The sequence below is a fragment of the Chrysochloris asiatica genome, unplaced genomic scaffold (assembly GCF_000296735.1).
Source record: "Chrysochloris asiatica unplaced genomic scaffold, ChrAsi1.0 scaffold00029, whole genome shotgun sequence".
NCBI classification, from domain to species: Eukaryota; Metazoa; Chordata; class Mammalia; order Afrosoricida; family Chrysochloridae; genus Chrysochloris; species Chrysochloris asiatica.
In genome coordinates this window covers 3,817,284-3,838,884 of record NW_006408547.1, presented here as the reverse complement: position 1 = coordinate 3,838,884, position 21,601 = coordinate 3,817,284, and the positions used below count along the sequence as shown (strand labels likewise).

The window sequence follows — 21,601 nt, the reverse complement described above, 5'->3', positions numbered from 1 at the left end:
CTGGTTAAATTTATTCCTAAGTATTTCATCTTTTGGATGGCTATTGTAAATGGTATTGTTCTCCTAATTTCCTTTTACAAACTGTTTTTGTTAGTATAGAAAAATCCAACTGATTTTTGTATATTGATCTTATACCTAGCAACTATGGTGAATCTTTCAGTGAGTTCCAATAATTATATTGTGGAATCTTTGAGATTTTCTATATATAGAATCATATCTGCAAATGAATAGAGAGAGTTTTGCTTGTTTGCCAATTCAGATGCCCTGTCTAGCCCTATAGCTCTGGCTAAGATTTCCAACATAATATCGGATAGGAGTGGTGATACCGGACATTCTTGCCTGGTTCCTCTTTGCAAAGTGAATGCTTTTAATTTCTCTCCATTGAGAGTAATATTGGCTGTTGGATTTGTATGTTGTTGTTGTTAAGTGATGTCAAGTTGATTCCCACCCATAGCGACCTGTATAGGGTTTCCAAGGAGCAGCTGGTGAACTTGAACCACTGACCTTGAAGTTCAAAAACTTTGCAGTTTGATGCATTAGCCCACAGCGCCATACCAGGACTCCATGGATTTGTATATATGTTCTTAATTAAGTTGAAGAATTTCCCTTTGGCTCCTAATTTGTTGAGTATTTTTAATCAAGAATGGATGTTGGATTTTGTCAAATCACATGATTTCATCAATCAATATGATCATTTGGTACATTTTTTTTTTTATTGATTCTTGTTTTAATATTGAACCATCCGTGCATCCCTGGTATGACTCTCACTTGGTCACTTTTAGTGATGTCCTTGTCTGGTTTTGGTATGAGGGTTATGCTCATTTCATAAAATGTATTTGAGAGTTTTCCATGTTCTGAAATAGTTTGAGTAAAATTGGTGTCAACTCTTCCCTGAATACTTGATAAAATTTACCAATAAAGACCTCTGAGCCTGGAGTTTTATTTGTTGGGAATTTTTAATGACCTGAACAATTTCTTCTTTTTTTAGGTCTGTTCAAGTTTTTTACTTTACTCTGTTAGGTTAGGTAGGTTGAGTTCTTCTAAAATTGTATTCATTTCTTCTAGATTTTCAAATTTATTGCAGTACACTTCTTCATAGTATTCTGTTATCCTTTTTATTTTCATTGGTTCTGTTGTGATGTCACTCATATTGTTTCTTATGTATGTTATTTGTGGTTTTCCCCTCTTTTCTTTTGTTAAATTTTCCAATGGTTTGTCAGTTTTATTCTTTCAAAGAAGTAGTTCCTTGTCTTGTTGATTATTTCTATTGTTTTTCTGTTTTCTCATTCTTTTATTTCTGCTCTAATCTTTATTATGTCTTCTGGGAACTGTAGGCTTAATTTGCTGGTCTTTATCTAATTGTTGGAGATGCTGTGTTAATGAATTTATTTTGGCTCTTTCTTTTTTTTGGATTTGTGTGTTTATTACTATAAGTTGCCCTTTATTCAGTCCTGTTGCTATGTGCCAAAGGTTTTGGTATGTTGTGTTTTAGTTCTCATTTACTTCAAGGAATGTTTTAATTTTATTTATTAATTTATTTTATTTGTTCTATTACCTTGTAGCTTTTAAATAGGATGTTACTCAATTTTCATGTATTTAACTTTGATTCCTTGGTCTTCCTATTGCTGATTTCTAATTTTATAGCATAGTGATCTGGGAAGATGGTTGTAGTGTTTTAATACATTTAAATTTGTGAGACTTGTGTTGTGGCCTAGCTGATGGTCAATTTTGAAGACTGTTCCATGTGCACTGGAAAAGAATGTGTATTGTGCTGTAAAACTCTATGAGGTTAAGTTGATTGATTGTGTTGTTTATTTGCTCTTTGTCTTTATTGAGCTTCTTTCTAGTTGTTCTGTACTTTTTTGAAAGTGATGTATTAAAATGTGGCAATGTGGATTAATGCGTTGTACTGCAGATTGGTTTGAATCTCAAGGTCCGTGGTTCAAGCTTACCAGCTGGTCCTAGGAAACCCTATGCAGGTTCACTATAGGTCGGAACTGATTCTGTGGCATTTAACAACAGCAGTAACTATTATTGTAGAGTTGTCTTTTTCTTTCTTGAATTCTATTAGAGTTTGGTTGTTTGAAGCTCTTTTGATGGGCGCTTAGTATTTATTATGGTTATGTACTATTGTTCAAATGACCTTTTAATCATGAGATAATGTACTTTTTTGTCTGATTTTTGCCCTTAAAATCTATTTTATCAGAAATTGATTTTTTCACTTCTGCTTTGTTCTGATTGCTATTAATTTGATATAGTTTTTCTATCTATTTATTTTTAATCTCTATTTGTCTTTATGTGTATGGTATGATTCTTGTAGACAGTATAATGAAGGATTCTGTTTTCTTATCCATTAGGCTATTCTCTGTATCTTGACTGGTACATTTAACCTATTGAAGTTCAGTGTCATTATTGATAGGTATGAATAGATTGCAGTCATTTTGGTGTGTATTTTGTGATGCTGCTGGTTTGCTTGTTTCACATGTTCTCCTGCTTAGAGTTCATTTTTTTAAAATATTTTTTCTGTAAATTTCTTAATGTTTAAAATTTCTTCATGGATTTTCCTTTTCTTGATTTGATGTGAAAGGTATATTAAGTTTCTTTGAAGTTACCCAGGAATTTGTTAACTTCTTCCCCATTTTAAAAGTCTGTTTTATCTTGAAATATACTTGACTTCCTTGCCATTTAGAATTCTGTCACTATACTTTCCCCTCTTTTTGCTTTGTAGATGTCTTCATTATATAAAGATATGTAGATATCATCATTGTAGATACATGTTTGATATCTCTGATTCCCTATTTTCAGTCTTTTAGTTTTGTTGTACTCTGGATACTTCAATATCTGAATTGAATTCTGGGTGGTGTTGCCATGTATGTCAATTTCACATTTGCCTGTTGCTGTTGGTTCTCAGTCCCAATGACTGCCTTTAGTATTTTTGGTAAGTTGGCTTGATTTTTGCAAATTCCTGTTTATCAGTAATTGTTATAATTTCACTGTTGTATTTAAGAGTATATGATTCTTTGTTAGCAGTTTTTTATTTTTTATTTTTCCCCAGAGTTTTGCATATGTCACCCCATTGCCTTCTTGCCTGCATGGTTTCTCCTGAGCAATCAGAGTATAATCTTGGTTTTCCTTTTTTGGTATCATTTCATTTTTTTGGAATTGCTTTCAGGTTTCTTACTTGTCTTTGATTTTGGAGAGTTGATTATGAGACGTCTTGGTGATTTTCTTTTGGAGTCTGTCCTGTTTGGGTTTTGTTCAACTTCTTGAATGCATATTTTCTCATCTTTCATGCTGTTAGAGAAATTTTCTTCCAGCAGCTCTTTGACTACCTTTTCTGTGCATTTCTTTGTCGCTTCCTGATCTCGAACTCTGATTACATATAGAATATTCCTCTTCATGTTGTCCCACATGAATATTGAACTTTTTTTCAGAAAATTTTTTCCTAATTGTTCTTATAGTTTACTAGTATTGAGATATTGCTCTTCAAGCTTACTAATACTGGCTTCCATTGAAGACTCTGCCCTTTCAGTGTGTTGTTCATTTCTGATTTCTTAGTATTAATCTTCTGGATTTCTGTTTGTAGGTTTTGTCTCCTATCCTTTATCTACTTTTTCTGATTGTTACGATAGTGCTATTCTGAACACTTCCTTGTGTTCCTTGACTTTTCTGTCAACCATTTGTTGTTATTGTTGTTATGTGCTGTTGGTTCTGACTCATAGCAACTCTGTACAGGGTTTCTGAGGCTATAAATATTTACTGGAGCAGAAAGCTTCATCTTCCTCCCATGGAACAGCTGGTAGTTTCAAACTGCTGACCCTGAGGTTCGCAGCCCAACTCATAACCACTACACTACCAGAGCTCCTTTAGAAATGATGCGATAGTATAAACACTAGATGGCTAACTATAAATTATTTTTCAAGTAGTCCAGTGCCTCTTTTTCCTCAAAGCATTTTCTAGCTTGCCTTTTGGTTGGTTGTGTGAGCTACTCTGTTTCTACATGTGAACAGAAATTGCTGCTTTTGAAACATTGTGGTGTTTTCATATTTATATCAAGTTGATGAATGTATGTTGTATCTTCTTATGAAATCACCAACTACCTCCTGATGAGTATGACCAGGCAATTAGCTTGTGTATCATTCTCGGTTCACTGTTCGTGTAGTTCAGTTCAGGGTGGATTTAGCTGATGTGGTTATGGTTGATGCAGTATATAACACCTAATTGACTCTAGCCCAGTTGGTGAGGTTGTAGAGGGTACACCTGTGGTTGCACTGTCTCGCTGCAGTTGCTGCCTCATTCCTATAACACCTGGAAGAGGGAGAGGTCTTCAAGCCTGGGAATGAGCTGATTGAGCCAAGGAGGCAGCTTTGTGAAGGGGCACACACAGTAGGCAACAACAGCTGCCGCCATGTTTACCACAGTTCTTCAGTCCTAAGCCTTCCTCAGTCTCTTTCACTTCCCTCCTGGAAAATATTCTGGAGTCACAGCTGCAGCTGGGTTAAAATCCAACGTGCTTCATTAGGTTTTCAATTATTGCCTCAGTTATTGATGATTCCTCAATAAGCCTACAAGTCTGAAGGAGATTTTGCTCTCCATTCTTATTTTTCATTCCTTCTTACTTTATTGTTTTCAAATCTACCAATCGTTTCTGTAACTTCTATAAAAGGTTCAGAAAGCTGCTCTCGCCATCAGTGATTTGATTTTCCCCATGAGTCAATGCTAGCCTTTGCTGTCTCCAGTGCAGACTGCATCTCTCCCTCTGCATCTACTTACACTGCTTTTTAATTGCAACCTTTTCCTGTTTTATGATTTTCTGTTTTTCTTTCAAAAAGACCATGTTTACTTGTATCCTTACGAGGAGTCTCTAGATCAGCAGTGAAATTTGTTGCTGAATTTTCATAATTTTCTGTTTATTTGCAGTTCACATTGAGTAGATGCTATTTTTGTTTTCCTTTTGGGGGGTTGGTGGGCGTTCTAGCCACATTTAGATTTACCAGTCATAAGTTTGTTTATGGGGGTATCATGCTCTTCTTTCCCACAGAAGGCTTTCATCTATTGTTATCTTAAATGACTAAAACTGGGTTTCCTCTTACACCTATTGCCCAGCTCTGTATAGTTTCATCTTGAATGACGATAAACTGAAACTATTGCCCCTGTATCATTACCCAGTATGAATCGTTTAAGGAAGGATGAAAAATAGAGGAAGATCAGATGTGTTTGTGTCTGGCTGTCTACCATAGAAGCACAAAATACAGTGCAGAAAGAGTAAAAGAAGGTGATCCTTTTCTTCTATGTGTGAAAATAGTGTTCATACAGATGTATGTGATTAATATCAGTTTACTATTGCTTTCAGGGAAGGAAGTTTTTATATGTTACTGTAATTTGACTTGATGAGTATAAAAAATACCAAGAAGTTGAAGAAAAAAGGAAAAAAAAAACTGTGAACAGAAGGATGTCATTAGAAAGCAATAGGAAGACAAGTAATATATCAGATAAATTACATGTCCTTAATTTAAAATTGAATGTCCCCTGAAGATAGCTGGGATATCAGATCTTCATCCCCAAACTACTATGTAATACATTACAGTGAATTATGCACAGAATGTAATGTTGTTTCAGTAGTTTCCTCTTTTCGTATCCAAGAAGACACTTTATTTAACCCCCTTTCAAATGGTGCTGTGGGCTAATACATCAGACTGCAAAGTTGTTTGAACTGCAAGGTCAGTAGCTCAAGCTTACCAGCTTCACCTTGGAAACCCTATAAAGGGTTGCTATGGGTCAGAATTGACTTGATGGCACATAACAGCAGCAGCAAAAATTTCTTGATCTAGCATGGTGCTCTACGCGATAAGCTCTGGACAACTGTTACAAGGTCGGCGGTTCAAACCTACTAGCCATCCATAGCACTAAACAACAACAACCTTGATCTGATTCTCTCTTGTTGTTTTTCTGTCTTTTTCCTACCTACTGTCTACATGCAAGAGCTTATAAGGATAGAAAATAACTCTTGGCTTTTTAATTCTGTTTTCCCTTCTGTGATGTTTGCCTGATTTAAAAAGGAATTGAATTGACTGATTTTGCTGTTGATATGTGCTCTTAGTTATAATGACTCTGAAGTTAGAAGTTATTTTATCATTTAAGTCTTTTCTCTCAGATGAATTTAGAGTTTTCATTGATTTTTTTTTCCCCCTCCAACAAGACTGTACTCCTCGGGAGAAGTGTTATACAAACCATTTGCATGTGGTTTTAATTTCCTGGCATTATTTGTGGCTTTGATTTGACATTTGTATGTGGTTTCGATTTCATGGTGCTGTTTCTAAGGACAGGATGAGAAAATAAGTTTTTGTGCCTTATATGAAAATTAAATATGCTTATAAAAATGCATTTGTTTTATTTAACATAGCTACTTCATAGCTATCTTATTTCCCATGAACGTTTACTGGTATAATTCAAATCTTTGATGAAATATTACTATTACAGTATGAATGGAAACAATTTTCTATGTCAACACTTGAATTTAGTTTTGGGAAATTTGCAGTGGACAATTAAAGCATTTCATTAAATTTTATTCATCATCATTATTAAGATTACGGAAGCATTTGGATGATGTGGAATAATCATAAAAGTCACTTGTCCGAGAGGAGCAGAATTTGGATTTTGATTTGCCAATATCTAGCTGCATGAGTCTTGGTGTGATGTTATAGGATAAGCACTGGACTGGTAGCCACAAAATCACCAGTTCAAATCCACCAACTGCTCTTGGAAACCATATATAGGGTGGTCATGAGTTGGAACTGACTAAATAGTATACACCAACAGGCTGGGTGAGCAGAGGAAGGTTACTCGTGACCTTACAATGTCAATTAATAATCCTATTTATATATTTAAAACTGGAACTAGACCATTTTGTGTTAAACCTTTCAGCCCACAAACACAATAATCTTATGGCTTGACACAAACCCAAAATGTTACATACATATTACCTGTTTGGTGCAAGCTCCTGGGGAAGACAGAGAGAAAAATAGGACCTCAGATTGACCCAAGGTATGGGTTCTAGGTGTGGGGTCAGAGATAAGAGCTTTTGTTGGGAAGCAGTGGGAGGAAGGATGAGAAGGTGAATTAACATCAGATTGTAAAGAACTTTCAGAGTAATTTATTTCTTCAAACCATGAATAATCCATGCAGCTTTTGAGCAGGTATGTTTCATGATTGGAGTATTGACCTAGTAGAGGTATACACGTTTTGCAGTAGTCTGGGTACAAAGTGTTAAACAGTTGTGTTCAGTGAAGGCAGAGATTTTGTAGATTCAAGAGATCTTGTAATTGAATCACAACTGTTGTTGATGTTAGATGTCATTCAGTTAGCTCTTACTCATGGTGACCCTATGTGCAGTAAAATAAAACACTGCCCCATCCTGCACCATTCTCACAATTTTGTTCTAAGCCTATTGTTGCAGCCTCTTTGTCACCTCATTGGGATCTTCCTCTTTTTCACTGACTCTCTAATTGAACAAGCATGATACCCATGTCCAAGGACTAGGACCGCCTGGTAACATATCCAAAGTATGTGAGACAAAGTCTCAACCATCTTCACTTCTAAGGAATATTCAGATTGTGCTTCTTCAAAAAGAGATTTTCTCATTCTTTTGGCAGTCTATAGTGTATTCAATATTCTTCATCAGCACCATAATTCAAAGACATCAATTCTTCTCTCTTCTGTATTCATTGTCTAGCTTTCACATACATTGAAAATACTTTGGTTGTTGTTAGGTGCCATTGAGTTGGTACTGACTCATAATGACCTTTAATAATTATGCCATAATTGGAGAAAGGGGAGTGTAGTGCCCCTGTAGGATAAACATTGGACTGTGAACCACAAGGTCAGTAGTTAAAGCCCACCAGCCACTCCACAGGTGAAAGTTGAGGTTTTATGCTCTTACAAAGATATACAACTTCAGAAACCATATATAGGGTCTCTATGAGTCAGAACTGACTCAATAGCACTTAACAACAATGAAAACATTTGGAGAAAGACATTTACACTTAGGACGATAAAGAATAAAGAGAGAAACCTCTAGAAAGAAAGAGGAATATTTCTTTCTAGAAACATTAGAAACACTGAATGTATCGTCTAGACATTCAGGAGCATGTTGAAGGGAATAAGAATTGCATTGCCTATTTGGTCATATAACTTTTTGATAGGAGCTTTATAAGCATGGATCTAAAAGGTAAATTATATTTGATTATGAAACTTCATGCTTGTTAGTATCTGTACTTCTTATTGTGTTTGGTAAAAAGCATTGTTGTTGGTAAGGTAATTTCACTAGTTCTTCTATTTTTGTTTCCTGGGAGTGCAGTGATTCCATACAATAAGCACAACGTCCATGCTTCGAGCCCGCCCACTTCTCCACAGGAGAGAGATGAGGCTTTCTGCTCCCACAAAAATTTAAAGTCTCAGAAACTCTATACAGGGTCGCTGTGGGTTGAACAGACTTGATGGCACTAACAACAACAGTTGGTTTCCAGTTGAAAATTAAGAATCTGATACATATTAGATGTCATGAAAAGCAATACTTTTTTTAAAGTGGTGTTAAATCATATGTTACTAGTAACAATGATAAAGAACTTTACATGGTAAGACACTTACTAGATTTCAACCTAAGATTAATTTTTAAAAGAAAATTTACTGCAATGAATTGCCTATTTAAAATTCTGTGTATTCTACCATGCTAACAAGTATGAATTAATAATACAATAATATTCTGCTTAAAATCAGGGTACATTTTAAGCTAAATATTATTAATGTACCGCTTAAGTGTATTCTTGTGTGCTGACATTCGTAACTAATTACATCTGAAGTAGAGCCAACAGTACATCTCTCTAATAAAAATCTACATAGTAAAGCTTACTTTTAAGCTCACTGCTCAAAACAGACCTGCCTGAATACTCATTTATAAAAGTAGATATCTATAATTAATACTTTTTAAAAAGGTTATCATTTATTATTCATTAAGTTGCCTGATGATTTAGTGATTTCTAGTCTAAGAATGTACCTTTAATTTTCTTTTATATATCTTTAAATAGCCTCTTTTATTTTTCTTATACATCTTGAATCAATTTTTATAATTGCAGAGAATATAATGTAGGAGAAATACTTTGAAAGGGTATTTTCAGCTGTGTTACATCATATTAAGAAACTCTCAGGCAGTAGAGCATATGTTGAATGATTTGTCTTAAACCACCATTATTGTAAACTGTTTCAGTGATGACATATATCCTTGAAGAAATGAATATGTCCATGCTAGAAACTTCCAGACATTGAATCAACTTTCCCCTTCACATGAATAGCTTCCAGTATTAATAGATAACAATATATCTGGAGACTGAGCTGAAACTGACTAATTATTCCAATATTTATGTGATTTACCACCACTCGCCTGTCATTGTCATACTGTGGTGGCTTGTGTGCCGCTGTGATTCTGGAAGCTATGATGGGTATTTCAAATACCAGCAGGGTCACCCACGGTGGACAGATTTCAAACGAGCTTCCAGATGAAGAAAGACTAAGAAGAAGGAGAGGCGAACTACTTCCAAATATTTAGTCATGGAAAAACTTATGAATAGCAGGGAAATAGTGTCAGATATAATGCTGGAAAGTGAGCCCTTCTGGTTGGAAGTCATGAAAAATGTGACTGGGGAAGAGCTGCTCCTCAAAGTAGAGTTGACCATGATTAAGAGACTGGAGTAAAGCCCTTGGGAGTTAAGCACATGCAACCTTCATTTTCTGATGTGGTGCAACTCAAAATGAAGAGAAATAACTGTAAACATCCATTAACATGGAATTTACAAAGTATGAATCTAGGAAAATTGGAAATTGTCAAAAATGAAATGGAATGCATAAACATCGATACCTTAGGCATTAGTGAGCTGAAATGGACTGGTATTGGCCATTTTGAAATAAAAAATATTCTTATCAATGGAAAAAAGATTGAAGTTGTCAAAGATTTCATTTTTCTTGGATAAACCATCAACATTCAGGGAAGTAGCAGTCAAGAAATCAAAGAACGTATTTCCTTAGGCAAGTCTGCTGCACAAGACCTCTTAAAAGTGTTGAAGAGACAAGATGTCAGCTTGAAGACTAAGGTACACTTTTACCCAAGCTTGACCCAAGCCATGGTATTTTCAGTAACCTCATATGCATGCGAAATCTGGAGAGTGAATAAGGAAGACCATAGAAGAATTGATGCTTTTGAGTTATGGTGTTGGAAGAGACTATTGAAAGTGCCATGGGTTGCCAAAAGAACAAGTAGATCTGTGTTTGAAGAAGTACAGTCAGAGTGTTCCTTAGAGGCCAGGATGGCCAAACTATCTCTTGAGACATATTGTCAGGAGGAACCAGTCACTGGAGAAAGGATATCATGTTTGGTAAGGTGGAGGGTCAGATAAAAAGAGGAAGACCTCCAGCAAGATGGATTGGCAAAGTGGAAGCATCAATGGGCTCAAGCATGGAAGCAAATGTGTGGCTGGCCCAGGATCAGGCAGTGTTTTGTTTTATTGTATGTAGGGTTGCTATGAGTTGGTACCAACTGGATGGCACCTAACAACAACAACAATGTGAGTTAAAGGAATGTTAAGTACTTATACTCTTTGTTGTTGTTGTTGTTAAGTGCCATTGAGTCGGGTCCGACCCATAGCGACCCTGTACAGGGTTTCCAAGGGTGTAAATCTTTATGGGAGTAGAAAGCCTCATCTTTCTCCCGCAGAGCGGCTGGTAATTTCGAACCGCTGACCTTAAGGTTCGCAGCCCGATTCGTAACCACTACGCTACCAGAGCTCCTTAGAATATTTTAAATTGAATATTAATATTTAAAAGACTAAGTTTTATAACTTCACCATCTAGTATGTACAAGTGATTCAAGATGAATTTTTTTTGCTGGACTATATGCTACAATGCTTCCAGAGTTTTCTGTCTCCTAATTGATACTCAGTAAATGGAAGCATTGTAGATAACAGAATATTTGGAGAAGACTGATTGCTGTGCTGAGGAAGATTCTTAATATACATTAGGCTTATTATGAAATCCAAATTTTTATAGTATCAGAGTAGCACTAAAAGCCTTTAAAAACCATAATTTACCCAACTCTCCTTAGTAAGAAAGATATTTTAATTTCATACTTATGTTATCTTACAAAATCTAGTGTTTTGATCAAATGTTGGGATATTTTATGACTTTAAGTGGGATCACTTTCATTTCCTCACCATTTCACAGCAGAAAATGGACTTCGTTCACTCTTTCATTCAGCTCTCATTCCAAAATAACATCTAGAAGATACTCTTTATGGCTTCTGGCATGTGGAATAGCATACAGCATTAGTTTCTAGAACATATACATCTCATCCCAAATTTGGGTTGTTGTTGTTTATTGTGTGCCATAGAGGTGGTTCCATCTTTTCACAACTCTGTGTAGGGCTTCTGAGATGTCTTGGTGTGGTGCTGTAGGATAAACACTGGACTGCTAACCAAAAGGTCAGCAGTTCAAACCCACCAACCACTTCTTGGAAACCCTATACAGTGTTGCTATGAGTCAGAACTGACTAGACGGCACTTAACCACACCAATAGGGTTTCTTAAGATGAAAATCTTGATGGAACAGAAAGCCTCTTCATTCTCTCATGAGTTGCTGTGGATTCAAACCGCTTAACCTTGTTGTTAACAACCCAGTGAGCAATGAACCTACCAGGGTGCCCTGATTTTGGAGAATCCTGGCTGTTTCATTAGGGACTTCCCAAGGTGGGACCAGGAAATCAGTAGAGCATGTTTGTCATTACATTGTCTTATTTCTTCATAAATCTCTATTTTCTTCTGAATCAAGAGATAAATAATCCTGGTTTTATCTGTTTAGCAGGTTAGTGTCATAAGAAATGTTGCTAATCTGGATTTAAAAGGACTTGAAATGCAAAGCAACTAGAAACAAAATGTGGCCCTGAACTGGATGTTACTTCAAACTATATAGCAGTTACAGAAATTCTGGGCACATTGAAAAGTTGAATAGGATTGAGTATTAGATGACACAAGAAGATAGTGAAATGGAGATATAGATATTCTTGATAGGGAAAAAAAAAAAACATTACAAACATGATTGTGCAATCTCATATATGTGTGTGGATATCTTTTCAGAGTGGTACATTCAGATGTAATACTGGTAATCTCTAAATTGTGAGAACATGATTTTCCCTTTAATATTTCTGTATGTGTGTATTTTCTAGTGAGGAACTCTGGTAGTGCAGTGGGTTCCACATTGGGCTGCTAACCTCAAGGTCAGAAGTTCAAATCCAACAGCTGCTCTGTCGGAGAAAGATGAGACTTTCTGCTCCTGTAAAGATTTATAGCCTCAGAAATCCTCTACAAGGGCACTGTTAGTTGGGTCCAACTTGAAGGCGCAGAGCAGCAGCAGCAACATGTACTTTCTGAATTGCTCATGCACTCTTTAAATAATAAAAAAACAGGCCACTTTTAAAAGAGAGCATTGAACACTTTTTTAAATTCCTGAGCCAACGTAAATCTTCGTGATGAAAAGCCAAGCAATTAATTTTCTTCTAAGAAGGAAGGATGTGAAGACAAACTTTGGTTAGCTCTTAAACCATAAGTTGGGGTTATTGAGAAAATCAATAAAGTTGTCTTCTAAATAAGGAGCGTATATCTAGATACGTTCTTGTTATTTAGTTTCCATATGTATGCCAAGGAAGTTCTTAGAAAACCAGGAAATTGTTCATACCACAGTCCCCTGTTTTTCTGCACAACTAAATCTCTGCTTGCAAGCATGATGTGCATTGCACTGTCTGTGGCTGTCAGGAAGCATTAGCTTTCTCTGCAGCAATGTTTGATTATACAGACGTATGTCCTTTACAACAAGTGCTAATAAAAATAATGAAAGCTTCGCAGATTCCGTGTCCATCTGCTTTGAACATGTTCTTGGCAAATTACATGTTCTGAGCCGGTGACTGAGATACAACAATAATAAAATAATGTGATTGTCAGTGGAGGGGTTTCAAGGACTTGTAAAAATTAACTAAAAATGTGCACAGTGGTAGATTAAAAAGGAGGAAATACTAAGGTCCAATCCAAGACCACACAATCCATTCAATCAGCAGTAGTTATAAACAATTTATCAGTTAGTTTAATCACTTATCCATTTGTTCATTCAAGAAGTATTTTTGAGTCTATAGTGAATGATGTATTAAGAACCATGGTACAGATTCCATAGAGACTAGTGAAACCCTGAGACTATGGCCCTTGGTTATCCTTCAGATCTGTAATTAAACTCACCCTGTGACTCAATTTTCAACCAAATAAGACAACACTCATAAGGTATGTATACCATAGAATGGTCAACCATTTGAGATCAAAGGGGCAGCATTTACCCAAGGACAAAGTTTAGAAGCATTGGGAAAACAGAAGGACTGGAAACAAAAAAACACAGGAAGAAAGCAGGATAAGTGATGTTACATTGAAGGGCTTGCAGTCAATGAGATGAAACAAAGTGCATATGCTTTGTTAAAAGTAAAACTAATTGTCTACTTTGTTAATCCTAACCCAATTTATAATAAGCTTAAAAAAAGAAGAAGAATTTCTCAATATATGAAAAGTCCTAAACCTACACACCTGTGAATGTGACCTTGTTTGGAAATAGGATCCCTGAAGATGCTAAAGCTTAGAGGTTAACATGAGGTCATATGGGAGGAGAGTTGGTAGTAATCCAACCACTGATGTCTTTATAAAAAGATGAAAAGAAATAAAGTGACAAAGAGAGATACTGAGAAAATAGAATCTAGAGTTCTCAGCTGCTCCCTGTCTCCATGTCCCCATCTCTGGTATCGCTGCTTCTCTAGATAAATTCCACTTTCGGCTTGTGCTCTTCTCCCTTCATGGTCCTAGGGTCCTCTGTTTCTGGACTGTAAGAGTAACTACTCCTCCATTTTTGTTACAAAACTACTACATTTACAATTGTGATCATTGTAATTATTCATGATAACAATTACTCACTGTTGAATCATAAGAATCTTATTCCCATCTCTTTTTACCAGACTCATCTAAAGAAGATGAAAACTATTCATTGGGCACTTTATATTCCCCACACACTCTTAAATTAAATTCCCTCTTGAAACTTTGTAGGCCAGTCACTTCATGCCTTCATTGCCCCTCATTTTAGGTAGTCATTGTCTAAGTCGCCTGCCCCTTTCTATCCTGTATACAGACAGGATAGCATTGATACTTGATATGAAGACTCCTTCTCTCTGTTGGTATTTTGAACTACTAACTCCATGAGTTATAGGTAAAGTTCATCAAATTGTAGCAATTTACCCTTGTTTCCTTTATCAAAAATTGTTTTCTTTTTTATCTTCCTCTAGTTGAGTTCTGGTAGCGTAGTGGTTACACATTGGGCTGCGAACCTTAAGGTCAGTGGTTCGAAACTACCAGCCGCTCCACCGGAGAAAGATGAGGCTTTCTACTCCCGTAAAGATTTACACCCTCGGAAACCCTGTACAGGGTCGCTATGGGTCAGAACCGACTCGACGGCACTTAACAACAACAACAAAGTTGAGTTCTGATTATCAAACCATTGAGGCTATGTCAGATGGCTACTATCTGCAAGTTTGAGTATTCTTGTGTATCTCCCCTTACTTCCTTATCAGCTGGACGCTTCACTCTCTGCTCTAGGCCTCCGGGGCTATGTCCTTGTCCATGGGCTCAGGTGTCCTCAAGTTTCACCACACTTTGGACCAACCTGCCCTTCCTCATCTCTCTGTCATGTCCAGGTCAATTGGAGTCTACAGAACATGGTTAAACTCAACCCATTTCTTCATTGTTGCTTTTTCCCCTCTTCCACTCACCAGTAGACCAATGTAGTCTCCAGCAAGCTTACATGCCTGCTCATGTGTTCCCTGTGACTTTTTAGATTTTGTTTTAGATTACTTACATAACTTGACAGCAGTGATGGTTTTAAGTTGGACTAGGAGAAACTGATACCTGGTTTGCACTGATCCAGAAAGATGATGAGAACCAGAAATGAAGGTAGGACTGTGGGAACAAAAAGGTGAACAAGTTTCAGGAGATATTCTGAAACACTGATAGTATTCAGTGACTGGTGTTACATTTGGGACAAATGAAAGAAATGCCTCTCATAACTCCCTAGGAAATGCTTAAAGAGTGACACATTGTGTTGTAGGAGAGGAGTGACGAAGGAAAAGGGAGAAGCCTCTGATTATGTATTGAGAATTATAAGTTGTATTTGGGGTGGCACGTGCAGGTGCAATGTCTAGTAGGATGTTGAAAATAAGACATGTAGCGATATTTGGGGGTTTCCAGAGGGCAGTAGTTGAAGAAAAGAGTAGTTTCTAATCAATACTAACCAATAAGAAATGGGCTGGCAGAATGATATTAAGGAGACAGAAACTGTCTAATATTGACAGTAATTGTATTGCCGTATGCTACGTTCATTATTTAGCAAAAGAGATGGTCAAGAAGAAGTATAGGAGCATATTACAAACCTATTTATGTTTACATTTAAATAAATAAATGTTGCCTCAAATCTTCCATGAATCAGCTGGTAGGTTCAAACCACCAACCTTTCAGTTAAAAGCTAAGCATTTTAACCGTTGCACCACCAGGTTCCTTGTTGTTGTTAGGGGTTCTCAAGTCAGTTCCAACTCATTGCGACCCTACGCACAGCAGAATGAAATATTGACTGGTTTTGTACCATCCTCATACTTGCTTGATTTGAGCCCATTGTTGCTGCCACTGTGTCAATCCATCTTTCTCTTTTACTTTTTTATGAGCCTCCACTTTACCAAGCATGAGATCCTTCTCCAGGGACTGTTGAAACGAGGAAAGATAAAGTCTCACCATCCTCAAACTAAGGAGCATTCTGACTGTACTTCTTCCAAGATAGATATGTTTGTTTTATTGGCACATCAATATAGTACTTTCAATATTCTTCTCCAACACCATAATTAAAATGCTTCCATTCACTCAAATGCTTTGATTCCTCTATAGTTCTCCTTACTCCTTACTATCTAACTTTCACATACATATGAGACAGTTTAAAATACCATGGCTTGGGTCAGGCACACCTTAGTCCTTAAACTGACATCTATGATTTTTAAACTTTAAACAGGTCTTTTGCAGCAGATTTGCCTAATGCAATATGTCCTTTAATTTCTTTCCTCTGCTTCCATGAGTGTTGATTGTAGATCCAAGCAAAATGATGTTTTGGTAACATCAACCTTTTCGCTATTTATCATGATATTATTTACTGGTCCCATTGTGAGGATTTTTGTTTTCTTTATGTTGAGGTACAATCCATACTGAAGGCTGTCTTTGATCTTCATCAGTAAGTCTTCTTCCTTTCAGGCAGCAAGCTTGTGTCATCTGCATATCAAAGGTTGTTGATGAGTATTTCTCTAATCCTGATCTCATGTTCTTCTTCATATAATCTGGTTTCTTGACATATTTGCTCAGTATACAGATTGCATAAATATGGTGAAAAAATACAACCCTGGCTCACATCTTTCCTGGTTTTAAGTAACTAATTATCCCCATGTTCTATTCTAACAACTGTCTCTTGGTCTATATGTATGAGTTCCTGGTGAGCACAATGAAGTGTTCCAGAATACTCTGCAAAGATATCTAGCAGATTGTTATGAGCCACATTCCATTGCATAGTCAATAAAGCACATGTAAACATCTTTTTGCTATTATTTGCTTTTAGCCAAGAACTGTCAGATACCAATAATGAGATCCCTCATTCTGTGTCCTCTTCTGAATCTGGCTTGAATTTCTCGCCCCTCCCTGTAGTTGTAATGCTTCAGCCACTTTTTTACTTACCTTCAGCAACCTTTGACTTGGATGTAATATTAAAGACATTGTTCAGTGATTTCCTCTTTCCACTGGGTCACTTTCTTTAGAATGGACATAAATATGAATCTCTTCCAATGGGTTGGCCAGGAAGTTGTCTTCCTAATTTCTTGTCATAGATGTGTGAGTAGCGCCAGCATTGCATTCATTTTTGGAAACATTTCAATTTGTACTCCATCAATTTTGGATTCTTGTTTTTAGCCAATCCAGTGCAACTTGGATTTCTTTCTTTAGTACCAGTGGTTTTTTTTTTTTTTTTTAGTCCCATGGGTTCTTGATCATACGTTACATATTGAAATTGTTGTGCACCACCCAATTCTTTTTGGTTCAGTGTATTCCTTCCATCTTCTATTGATCCTTTCTGCATCATTCAATAATGTGCCCATTTTTGTTGTTAAGGGTTGTCGAGTGGGTTCCCTTGCATAAGTTACGAATGACTGGTCCTTTTTGCATAAAATTAAGTCCATTCTGTATTGTCTTATACTCAGTGCTATTGCAAAATCTGTGGTAGGTAAATATTGATTGATTCTCCAGAGGTGGAGTTTTCCCTAGGTACTGCAGAGTCCTTAAGGGCCTTGGTTAAAATTTTGTAGTTACTATCGCTAAACGCCATGGAGTTCACTCCGATTGATAGGATTTCTAAGGAGTGGCTGGTGGGTTTGAATCATCAACCTTGCCATTAACAGTCCAGTAGCACTGTGTGTTAATGTGCTAGACTGCAAAGTTGGTTTGAACTGCAAGGTTGGTGGTTCAAGCTCACCAGCTGCTCCTTGGAAACCACATCCAGGGTCCTTATGGGTCTGAACCAACTTGATGGCATTTAACAACACTTAGCCTACAGTGCTATACCAGATCAATACATTTGCTGCATTCTAAATTGGTAGCCTTACTTTCTGTTTTATTTGTCTAGGAGTGACAGGTAGTTTCCTCTTTTGTGCCAAGAGGGATGGATTCATCTAGGAGTCTTTTTCTAAACTGTTTACTCTCAGGGACCATAAATAATGGATGGCAGGGACAAGGAAGAGAGCAATGAAGGATTTGACACTTCTGATCTTGGAAACTGGTGTGTGACATCTGTTATAACTTCTTTTTCATGTATTGACATGTATGTATGTCCTCATTAACTAGGATTAGATTATAAACCATTAAAGTATTATTGACAGAATCTGGTGCACAGTAATTATCCACTATAAATTTGTTGATAGAGCTTTTGTTTTTATCAGTGTGCAATGGAAAGTAATAAAAAAAAAATCACATGTGTAATCTCATGCCCTAATAATCTCATCTCTGTGGGGCAAAGAAATGTATTTCAAATTCAGAATTCTTTTTTTCAAGATTATTATGTAATATACTATATCACAGTGCTGTAGGAAGTCATATCAGGTTTCCCACCAAATGTGGTTTTAGAAAAAGTAACATACTGGTTTTCAGATACTTTAGGATTTTTACTGTAGATAAAGGGTTGTGGACCATTAGGAAAAGTACAGGATGATCCTGACAAGAATTATTCTGCTTTTTCATATCGATGTGCCACATTAAACTTCCATAAACAAATGTACTTTTTTAAGCTTTTTGTTCATTTAGTTTTCCACTGTACAATTGCAAATGGAGGTTGAGATTCCTAAAGTGAGACCGGAAACCAACTGTTCGATAATTTTAACAAAGTTAAAAAGGAAGTAGTCCAAATGTTGGATATCCCTGAAAGTATTGTCAATCCAAGCAAACCAGAAAAATCCCATTGTCCTGGAGTGGTTTCCAGTTCATGGTGACCCTGTCTATGTCGGTCAGAGTAGAATTCAATCCCATAGGGTGATTTTTTGCTGTGGTGTGATGCTGTAGGATGAGCACTGGATTGCTAACTACATGGTCAACTATTAAAACTCACCAGGAACTCCTCAGAAGCCCTATACGGGGTCGCTATGCATCAGAACCAACTATGCATCAGAACAATTTATAGTTGTTGTTGTGAAGTGCCGTGGAGTCGGTTCCAACTCATAGTGATCCTGTATAGGGTTTCCGAGGAGCAGCTGATGAGCTTGAACCACCGACCTTGCAGTTCAAATGGCTGTGCAGTCTAGTGCATTAACCCACAACGTCACACCAGGACTCCAAAGCATCTTTGGTGATGATGTGGACTTTCTTCTTTTTAATCATTGAATCTCTTCATTATTTTTATTTGCAGCAGAACTAATTATTAGGAGACTCGAAATTATGAAGGCCATCCAAAACAGAAAGAAGGGCTCACAGCGGCTGTCAAACTCTATGACCATGTGTCTGGACAGCATACTCTATGCAGGAACAGTGATTTTAAAGTCAACAAAAAATTGAATTTTCAGATTCATTTAGGTTGAGAAAGAACATGTTTATTAATTCATTATACTCGTAATTGTAGAGGGAAAGGATTTGTGCAAGTTACATCTAGTGCCTTTTATTATATGCCATATATTGCCTGTAAGGGCTTTCTGGTATGTTGAAGATTCATATCATCTTACATTTATATTGACTGTATTTTCCTTCTTTTATATGACTTGACTAGAATTGCTTTGACTGTTGATTGACAGTGTTTTCTTAAGATACACAGCCTTAAAATTTTTATTTTGTGTCATTATTTTATTGCCTTTTCTTTGAATCCAGGTGTTTTATTCCATTATCAGCTAAAAAGACAGCAGTGTCAAAGACTGTGTGCTGTTTTAGGAAAGAAAATTATTCATATTTAAATAATTAGTGTGATAGTATCTGAAACATTTAAATTGGAATCCAACATAATGAATAGGAATACGCCGCTCTTCCTAGTTAGCCACTGAAGCAACGATGAGTCTGTATTATGACTGTGCCTGAGCGAAGACAGCCTCAGTTCTAGAAGCATCTAAGCTCTGGTTACTGTCGGTTTCCAGCAGTCAGTACAACTCACTCCTGCGGTGGCTTCCCATGGGTTAGTCAGCCAAATAGCATTGGCCAAATGCCGGACACAAACACAGCATCATTTTCTGAGGAACACCACCTACTTAGTTCAAGGTCCGAAACAGTGAGGCTGGATGAGTACTGTAAAATATGCTCTGGATTGATATGCAGACTTGCGGAGAAGGTCTATGTGACAATGGGCAAGTTCACTGAGCCTCTAAGACTCAAGTCTAATATGGAGAACATCATTAACATCCCAGGGGCGTTATGAGCATAAATCATGGTGAACAATAAGGGGAAGATACAGCAAAAACAGTGATGGTTACCATATACAAATTCCTATAGACTGAATTGTGTTCCTCAAAAAGAGTACCTGAATGTGACCTTTGGAAATAAGATTATTGGAGATGTTCTCAGATTAACATGAGGCCTGGTGGGATCCGGGAGTGGGAGGTGGGGGTCCTAATCCAATATGACGTGTGTCCCTGTGAAAATAGAAGAAACAAAGATACACAAAGACACAGAGAAGAGACAGTCACAGGAAAATGGAGGCAGAAATTGGAGTTATGCTGCTACAGCCAAGGAACACCTGGAGCCAATAGAAGATGTGAACAAGTTAAGCAAAATTCTTCCCCTGATGCTGTGGGTTTATGTGCTGGATGACAGGGTCAGTTTGAACCCTAAGGTCGGTGATTCTAGCTCACCAGCCACTCCTCGGAAACCCTATACAGGATTGCTATGAATCAACGACACAGTCAACAACAACAGCCTTCAGGAGGTTGACCTGTCAACACCGTAATTTGGATTTCCAGCCTCCACAACTGAGAATAGGTTTCTGTTGTAGACTAGCCATTTTGTGATACTATATAACTGCAGCTTTAGGAAACAAGTGCATCAATCTAAGATGGAGCAGACACTTGGCTAATGGTTTTGTACACATCCATTATCTTATGGAATTTTTGCAGCAACTATGTGGCATAAATATTTATTCTAACCCCATTTTTCTAAAAAGAAAAATAAGATTAAGAAGTTTTCCTAAAATCACAGTAATGTGTACATGGCCAAGCCAGGGTATGACAGAAGTACTGTGTTTTTCCCACTTGGTCACATCATAAAGCCATATGAGTAAGGAAAAAAAAAAAAATCATCTAATTATATGAGTTTGTTATTGTTTCTGTTAATTGCCATCAAGTTGATGCTGACTCAGAGTGACCTTGTATTTCCAAGGAGTGGCTGGTAAGCTTGAACTGCCAACCTTGCAATTCAAACTGACCTTTCAGCCCAGTGCTCATCTTATAGCACTATACTAGGACTTCTATATGAATTTGTTATTGTTGTTAAGTGCCATCAAGTCAGTGCTGACTCATAGCGATACTATATAAAGTTTCCGAGGAGCAGTTGGTGAGTTTGAACCACTGACCTGGGAGTATGCAATTTCATGGACTAGAAACTCTGTTAACGTCTTCAGGGTAAACTTTGGTTAAAGGAAAACAACAACAAAAACAGAATTTTATAAAAGTTCCTGCTTCTTTTTAACAACTGAACTAGATCTCCTTTCGAAGGAATGTATCACAATACCAAAATAAGAAAGTCCCCCAAATATTGGAATTCTGGGTTCACCCAGAGATGCTACTGAAGTTCTGGAGATCTACTTCTGAAAAATCCATCAGTGAAAACCCTCTGGAACACAACTCTACTCTGACATACCTGTGGTCACCAAGAGCCATAAGCAACTTAATGGCAAATAGTTATTGGCTTTTTCTTTTCTTATGGAAAAAAAAAAATAT

The 21,601-nt window shown here is 36.9% G+C and overlaps 1 protein-coding gene and 1 pseudogene across 1 annotated transcript in view; both read left to right on the top strand.

Moving 5' to 3' along the window:
* The window catches only part of LOC102830049 (fibroblast growth factor 14-like), a 978,820-nt gene that overhangs the window by 444,638 nt on the left and 512,581 nt on the right, over nucleotides 1-21,601 (top strand). The gene's annotated exons all lie outside the window — the stretch shown is intronic.
* LOC102816962 overlaps nucleotides 20,287-21,601 on the top strand; it is an 86,298-nt pseudogene continuing 84,983 nt past the window's right edge.